Here is an 8446-nt window from a genome sequence, read left to right as displayed (position 1 = left end):
TTTACATAAGCTTTTCTCATGAATGGTCACACTACAAATGACCCTCCATGCTCTTTAAATAGAGATCATGGACCAATTGGGTGTTAATCCATGGATCAAGTGTCGGTAATACCGAGGAGAGAATGAACCGTCAGATCACTTCATGTCTAGAATATATTGTTCCTGTCAGATTGTAAGTTACAAAAGCACATAGTAAAGAAACACACTTTACCTAACTCTACACTAGACCAAGTTATACTTAACTATTTCCTATGTGTTGGGATATCCTAACATCCCCCCTTAAGAACAACTTGGGATAGGATTGAAGGATGTACAAATATGACATAATAGGAGAAGGAAGCAGGCATTAGAGCCTATCCCCCCTTAGTGAAAACTTCCTGAACTCCAACCATAAATATAATTTTAGTAAACTTCACCTCTATGAGCACCTTTGCAAAGATGTATGCAACTTCATCATAGGTTGAACAATATTGCACTTTAAGAACATGTTCATGAATGATCTTTTCTGATGAAGTGCATGTGTAGTTCAATGTGTTTGTTGCACTGGTGTTGGACTGGATCTTTGGATAGTTGAATGGCACTTTGATTATCACACCAAAGTGTAGTCGGATGCTGCTGCTGAAATCCAAGCTCTGTGTCACACTAAAATTTGTCACCATGACTATTTGCAGTTAGTATGGCTCCATCAACTGTCATACTATCCTCCTTGGCAAGTCTTATACCTCTGCTCTTCATGTCAAACTCCAAGAAATAGAGAAAGTCTTTAAAAATCTATATATCTGTGGGTACGCAGTTTCTCTTAGCCTTACCTGCGTGTACGCACCTCAAGTACACAATACCTGCGTACTTGTACACTCTGTCTGTAAAAGGGTGGGTGCGTACTCCTGTAAAGGTCAAAAGGCGCAAGTTTCACTTCAAAAAAGTCACTTGTGGTCATTTCTAGAGCATTCTAGAAGCTTGTTTGACGTGTATTGAGCGCCTCCAGATGGTTCATGTATCCCTATGAAAGAGGAACTTATCCCATCAAGAGGGGAGCTATCCCATTCAAAGAGGGGCTTATCCCATTGATGGTGGACCTGATTAACTTCCTCTAGAGCACTATAAATACAGGCATTGGGCCAGAAGGAGGGGAGGTTGAAAGCTGAATATTCCTAAGGGTAGATGCTGCTGGAATTAGGACTCCCTTATAGAGCTTGAGAGGAGAGATTCCCATCCTCTCCTAGCCTTATTTGGAAGTGGGTGAGCTGATCAAAGTAAAGGAAAACTCTTGTTGGACCCTAGGAGGGACCTGCACAACACCAAGGCTCAGGTTGTAATGGTTTCTTTCGTTTCCACTTAATACAAATAAGCTCACTTTTCTCAACAGATTGTTATACATGATTTGTTTCATATACTCCTTGGTCCGTATGATGAATATGTGTTATTTTATAAGTTATTCAGGTGCTATTTAATCTTTTGGCTTGTTAGTGAATGCAGGTTTCGAAGAGAAGGAGGAGCTCATCCGGATCAGCGAGGCTGGACTACTACAAAGCGTTGGACTAAAGGTATGTTATGAACACCTGATTACTTGTATTCTAAATGCATATTTAGAGAAAGGTAGTGTTTACTTGTCTTGTTTGTCACTAGAAAGCCTTAGCTTCTAGGGAGGTCGGTTTTGTCCGCAAAATTGACTCTTTCTACATGACAAAATGGCGACTCCGCTGGGGAACTCCATTGATGTGAATGATTTTTCCTTTGTGTGAAACTTTGATTTGAGATAAGTCGTTTTCTTTCTGGTTTTTGGTTGTCTGACTGTGTATTTGGGTGGCTTAGCTTAGGGTTAAATTAGATTTTAGTTTTTCTTGGTTTTGCTAGAAGTACGCAGCCTCTGCGTTAAGCAAAGTGTGTACCTGTAAGCACTGAAGCTTTGTGCACAGAGCGTACACGCACCTATGCAAACAGGTTGCCTGCGTATCCTGTCAAAATTGAGAAAATTTCAATTTTCTCCTTTTTTCCTCTTAGATTTTGTTTATAAGTTGTTTTTACCACCCAGATCCACTGGTTACCTGCCAGAGATCTTCATCTAAACTTGTTTCATCAGTGTCAAGAGTTTTAGTGGAATTCGTAGAGGTTCTAGCCTTAGGGTTTGATTTTTGCATTGGTCCTGTAGTGACTTTGGCTTTAGAAGTCATAAAACCTTGGATATCCCTGGTCTTTGCAGTCTTCTTAGGAGTCGGACCTTTCATAGAATCCACCCTTGTGAGACACCTACCTTTGTTTTGTCTCTTTGCTGAATCTCGAAAAAGTTTGTTGATTGAACTGTGAATTTCATTTTAAGAAAAAGAACAAAAGATTTTGATGTTTGTTTTTGGCTAGTTTTTTATTCTACATTAACTAGTCCTTAGTTAAATCATGACTGAGTAAAACATCCTGGGATCATACTTTGTAGGTTTTGGCCTCATTAGATTTACTTATTAGGTGAATTTCTTTTGATTTGCTTTTAAGTAGCTTTGATTTGATTGTCATAGTTGTTTTTTAAAAAGATTTGATTTTTGATTTTTAAATGCTTTGTTAAGTAGGAAAAAATCCAAAAATCTCTTTTGAAGGAAAAGTTTGCTTAGTGGCATTTGAGTCTTTGAACGGAAAAGGAATTTTCGTGAAGTAACTAGTGGTCATGTCTTGTATGCTTTGGAAAAGATAAAGAGTTTGTTTCTTTGATTTTCATTGCAAAGAAAGTTGTTTTTATATCAATCTTGCATTCTCCAACTCTCTTAGCTAGGGAATTCATTGAAAAAGAAAATTAGTATAAATCATCCTAAGTGCATCTTTCATGGATTTTAGTCGAGTCTACACACCATCAGTTTCATCTCCACTACCTTTTGTCCTAAAGAAAAGCCATAAAAATTAACGCTTAAAGTAAAATCAACTTAGTAACTTTTATTTACTAGGGCTCTGAAACACCAATATAGATCAGGCTAGCGTCTTGGAGTAGGAGAGTAATTAACTCTCCAAGACAGTAAAACCAAACAAGTAGCTCATCTTGTGGTAGGATAAATCCAACTGTTTCATTTGTACTATGGGAAAGCTCCTCTTAAAGGAGAAGCACGAGACCGTGTCCGAACCAGTGAGGGGATCAATCCTCCTTCATTGGGAAAGATGCCAGATACACACGTACTACAAACGGTAAACCTCGGATTATTGTCAAGGAGCCTGGGGTCACTTGTCGGTAAACCTTGGATTATTGTCAAGGAGCCGGCAAGGGGATTGAGCTTGTTACTCTGCCCTTGCATGCTATCGGGTCATAGACTGTTCCCCCAGGTATATTTGTTGTTGTTGGTAACCTTAGTGACCATTATCTTTAGGATTCTACCCGAGGTGACAGTGGAGGGAAGATCCCACTGTACCTGGAGCAGACGTCGGCTAGACTCACTTGAATTTTCCAGGGGGTTCACTTCACTCGAGACGGTTAAAGTGGAGGAACTTGTGCCGGTCTATTCATTAAGCAGGTTGCCGGGGTAACTGTTCCACCCACCACTTCTGTACTGAATTCGGCGATGTTGGGCTTCATCACCAACTAGTGTTTTCGGTCTGGAAGGCTACTGTTTGTGTATGGTTTGACGCCCTAGATTCTTTAGGCGTGTGATTTGAATTTGTTTGGTTCTTTAGAGACTTTAGGTGGTTTGCTTTGAGATTTTACTTTGTTTGCGTGTGCAGTAGTTAAAAGTTTTTAACTGTGGCTGAATTACCGAGACAGTCCCGTAGACTTCGGGGCAAGTCTCCTGAGATTGTTACCGTGGCCGATTTGTTGAGGAAGTCCCATAGACTTCGGGGCGAACCTCCTGAAGACGTCCCGGGTCATTACGAAGGTTTGAAGGTCCTTGTAACTCCTAGTGGCAGTAAAGTAGGTTCACCTGAAGAAGGAGAGTCTTCGTTGGTAGTTCATCCAGATTACCAAAGTCTAGAAACAGGTTATAATCCTGAAGCTGTTGCAGTTTCCGAGCTTGCTGGTAGCTTTTCATCTACTAGTGATATAGGCGAAGAACCTAAAATATCTGAACCTGTTACTCCAACTTCTAGTGTTCCTGATTCACCTAGGGTAGAAAGAGTCATCACCAAAAATCTTCCTGCTGGTTTGATAGCTATTGAAGAACTTGTTCCAGAAGAAGAAGTAGGCGTCCCTATCCTTGAAGATCAACCTACTATTGATCTAAGGGAGCGTGAATCCATTTTTTACAGTCCTCCTAGAAGTACTACTTGGTATCTTTCGTTAACTAATTATTTGGACAACTCAGGGTCAAGGTTTTCTCCAGCTTGTACTCCTTATCCACCCGGAGGTATTTATACTCCTGTAAATATGTCTGGTCAGTCGTCTATGTTTACTCAATCTCCTGAATCTTTCTTGTACGGCGATCCTTCTGTTCCCTCTGGGTATCAGTCACTTTCTGGTACTTTTGCGGGAGCATCTCCTCAACCCATTGAACATGGGTTATTAACTGGAAACAATGGTAATAAACCATTGGGTGTAGGAGACATTTACATGATGTCAGGTTCAATTCCCGGTTCTCAACCTCAAGGTGGCCAGTTACCGCCTGGGGGGCAGCCTCAATTAACGCCTGGGGGGCAACCTCAAGGTACACAAATTGCGTCTGGGGGGCAACCTCAAGGACAGTATGTACCCATGGTACAGTACATTCCTCAAGGTCAACCCCAGCCTCAATATGTACCCCAAGGTCAACCTCAGTATCAATTTATGCCTCAAGGTCAACCCCAGTATCAGTACTTACCTCAAGGGTATCTACCCCAAGGTCAGTACTCGAGTCAAGGTTATCAACCACCTCAAGGTCAATCGTATATTCAAGGTACGGGAAATGTACCTTTCAATTATCAATCCTACCCTCAATCCGGTTATGGATCTCAATATCCTCAACCTGTCATGGGTCAATACCCCGGAATGAACATAGTGTGGGATCCATCGCAAGTTCAACAGGTGTTGCAGCCAAGCGTACATTTGTCATCTCAAACTGGACAACCTATAGTTTCTAGTCCACCCCAGCAACCAGTCCAGTCTAGTGCTCAAACTTCTGTACCTTCGGTAGTTACTCAGTCGCCCATTGCACCTAGTACTCCATCTCAAACGACTGCTGCAACTACCGCAACATCTGTTCCTTCCACCACACTTACTTCTGGAGTATCGACAGCTCCGGTTTCTACTGTCTCTGCCACTACTCCACAGACATCTTTACCCTTGTCTGGATCTACGATTCAAACTACGGTTCAGATGCCTGTGGGGCAGCCTGGTTTAAGTACGGTTGTCACTAGTCAACCACAATTTGTTTATCAACCGTACCAGGGATAGTACCAATACGGGCCTGCTGTCCAACAACCGGTTTACCAGTATCAACCGTATCCTGGGTACACTTATCAACAACCACAACAACCCCAGTATGGTCCGGTTAATCCTGGTTTTCCGGGAGGATACAATATCCCGAATGCGATTCCTATTCCAAGTTATCCTGGATATCCTCCTCCTGGGAATGGTCTTGTGACCCAGAGTTTTAGGGATCCTAATCGGCAATTGCCGTTTATTGCAACTTTGGATTTACCAGACTTGACGCACCTAACGAACGATCCAATAAATTATCTTCCGTTCTGGCTGCCAATGCCAAATAAGTTGCCCAGTGACATTCCCAAGTTCGAGGGTAAGTCTGGAGAGGATCCGTCAAATCATGTGATGACTTACCACCTCTGGTGTGCTTCGAATTCCATCTCGGATGATTCAATTCGTTTACGTCTTTTTCAGCGTACACTCATTGGTCTCGCGGCCAAGTGGTACATTGAGTTACCACGGGCCTCTTTTTATAATTTTAGTCAGTTAGCTACCTCGTTCCTAACTCATTTTCAGTTGCCGGTCAGATATGATAATGGCACGGAGCTACTAACTTCATTAAAACAGTCGACGTCCACTTATATTTCCGATCATATACATGAATGGAGACGTCGAAGGCGATTAGTGAAAGTTTTTATCCCGGACTAAATCTTAGCTGAATGGTTTGTTAAATCATTATTACTGAAGATTACTGAAGACGTAGCTAAGGCCGGCGTAGTTACTGAGGAGCAAGTGATTGCTCAAGCACAGTACCTTGACTTAGTTTACACTCAGTCAGGTACGTTACACGAAAAGATCCCAGATCTTCCAAAGTCAAATCAAATCGCTGCTGCTCCTTCGGGATCTCATGCTGCTGATGGCATGATTGGTACGGTGAATACTAAAAGCAAGAAGAAGTCTTCAAAGAATTCTTCGCCCATTATAACCTTACCAGACTCCCCGATAGGAGAATCTTCTACTGAAGTTTCCGCTGATATTCACGCTGTAGAGTCATCAACGGCTAAATCAAAAAACGGTGGGAAGAAGAAAGGTAAGAAGAAGAATAAAGCAGACAAGACTCCAAAGGAGAAAACAGAAAAGTCGGAAACCAATGACGAAAAGTACAAACCTCATTATCCTTGTCTTATTTGTGAAGAGGATCATTTTACAAGAGATTGCCCTCATCGGGCCGAGGTTGTGAAAATCGTCAAGGGTTCCCCAACTCCTGCTGTTTTGAAAGATCCATTTCCGAAGCAGGAGAGTAAGATGATAGGTTCTTCCTCGAGTGCCAGTGAAGAACCCATATTGATGATGTCTCATGTAAGGATTGCGACTCGATCGCAAGATTATGGTAGTAAAAGTCCTGTTGATGGATCGAAAGAAGCAGAATCTTCTCATTCAAATCCATCAACCTCAGCTACCGGTTCCGATCCACTACAGATCGAGAAACATAACCCTGACTTAGTAATCAAACCACCTGCCAAGGGTGTACTTCGAAGGTCTGCTTTCAATCCACATGCGAGAGCGGCCCAGAATTACAACATTGTTGAGGATTTAGCTGTTTCACCCTCAGCAATGTTGGCTTTGGAAGTGCTGCAATCGTGTCCAACACAACGTAAATTACTTTTGTCGGCTATAGGAGCTATTGATGTTCAGGACCCGAACCTAATAATCTTTGATCTAGAAAATAGTACACCGCGTTTACCTCATCAGATGGCTTTCCAGATCCCAGTGATAGTAAAAAACAGGCCTATTCATCGGACTGTAATTGATGAGGGAGCTTCCACGTGTATTATGTCGATACAGTGCTGGAGATCGCTTGGTTCTCCTTCACTAAATCAATCCCCGACAATTCTTAAGGCCTTTGATGGCTGTGGGTTTCATCCGTTTGGCATTCTACAGGATTTGTCTATAGGGGTTGAAGGAAAAACCGTTAGTCTGGATGTGGAGGTGGTTGATGCCCCTCTAGACTACAACCTTCTCTTGGGTCGAAGTTGGTCTTACGCTATGACAGCGGTCGTTTCATCGGTCTTCAGAGTAACAAAGTTTCCATATAATGGCAAGATCGTAACCATAGACCAGCTGGCTTACTTTTCATCCGACCTAGCCTCTTCAGAGAGTATCCAACATGTCGGTAAAACGACTATCCCTTATAAGGATGTTGGCGTAGGATTAGTTAAAGATGCCGGTTTACTGGGAACTTTTCCTTTTCCTCCAATCAACGTCGTGTCTTCGTTCGCATCCATTCATATGATTACATCAGATACCATTGTTTACGATGATCCTTGGATCGTTCCTTCCGAATCTGAAATAGACTCATTTGGTGATGCTATGCCTTTGAGTCCATATGAAATTGCTTATGAAGCCATGCAGTCTTTTACCGACCTGCGTTCAACCAAAATCAACCAAATGAATGTGGTCCGTGAGGAATCACTTTTCACCTCAACCTCAGAGTTAATAACGTTTCCCGAAGTTGTGTCATCTGATGAACAACTTTGTGAAGTCCTGTGCGTAGACGATTTACCATGGGAAGATCTCCATCATAGATCTTCGTTCTTACCTGAGGATGATCATTTTGAAAATGATTTCTCATCAATCTTTACAGCTGAATATGTCAAAGAAGCTCAGAGTCCAATGAAACATCCCGATTCAGAGCTGAATTTGGGAAACATTTTCGCACTATTCCCATTGACATTTCAGTCAAGTCCGGAATTGTTGAGCACATTCATATAGGTGCCTCGTGTTTAGATAACGAAATTCAGACATACAAGTCCCTATTTCAAGAATTCCGCGATGTGTTTGCTTGGTCTTACGAGGAAATGCCAGGAATTGATCCCGCGATTGTTGTCCATGAGATCAAAACTTACCCGGACGCTAAACCCGTCCGGCAACGTTTGCGTCAGATTCACCCACGAAAAGCAGCTACCATTAAAGTAGAAGTTGAGAAGTTGTTGAAAGCAGGTTTCATTTATCCGATCCCATTAACGGATTGGGTATCGAATATTGTTCCGGTTAATAAAAAACAGGGAACAATAAGAATATGCATCGACTATAGGGATATCAATCGTGCTTGTCCCAAGGACAACTATCCAACACCCTATA

This window comes from Pinus tabuliformis, chromosome Q, assembly GCF_031772625.1.
Source record: "Pinus tabuliformis cultivar Carrire ecotype Pingquan chromosome Q, CPIR1, whole genome shotgun sequence".
Classification (NCBI taxonomy): domain Eukaryota; kingdom Viridiplantae; phylum Streptophyta; class Pinopsida; order Pinales; family Pinaceae; genus Pinus; species Pinus tabuliformis.
Note: the sequence above shows the minus strand (reverse complement) of the source record.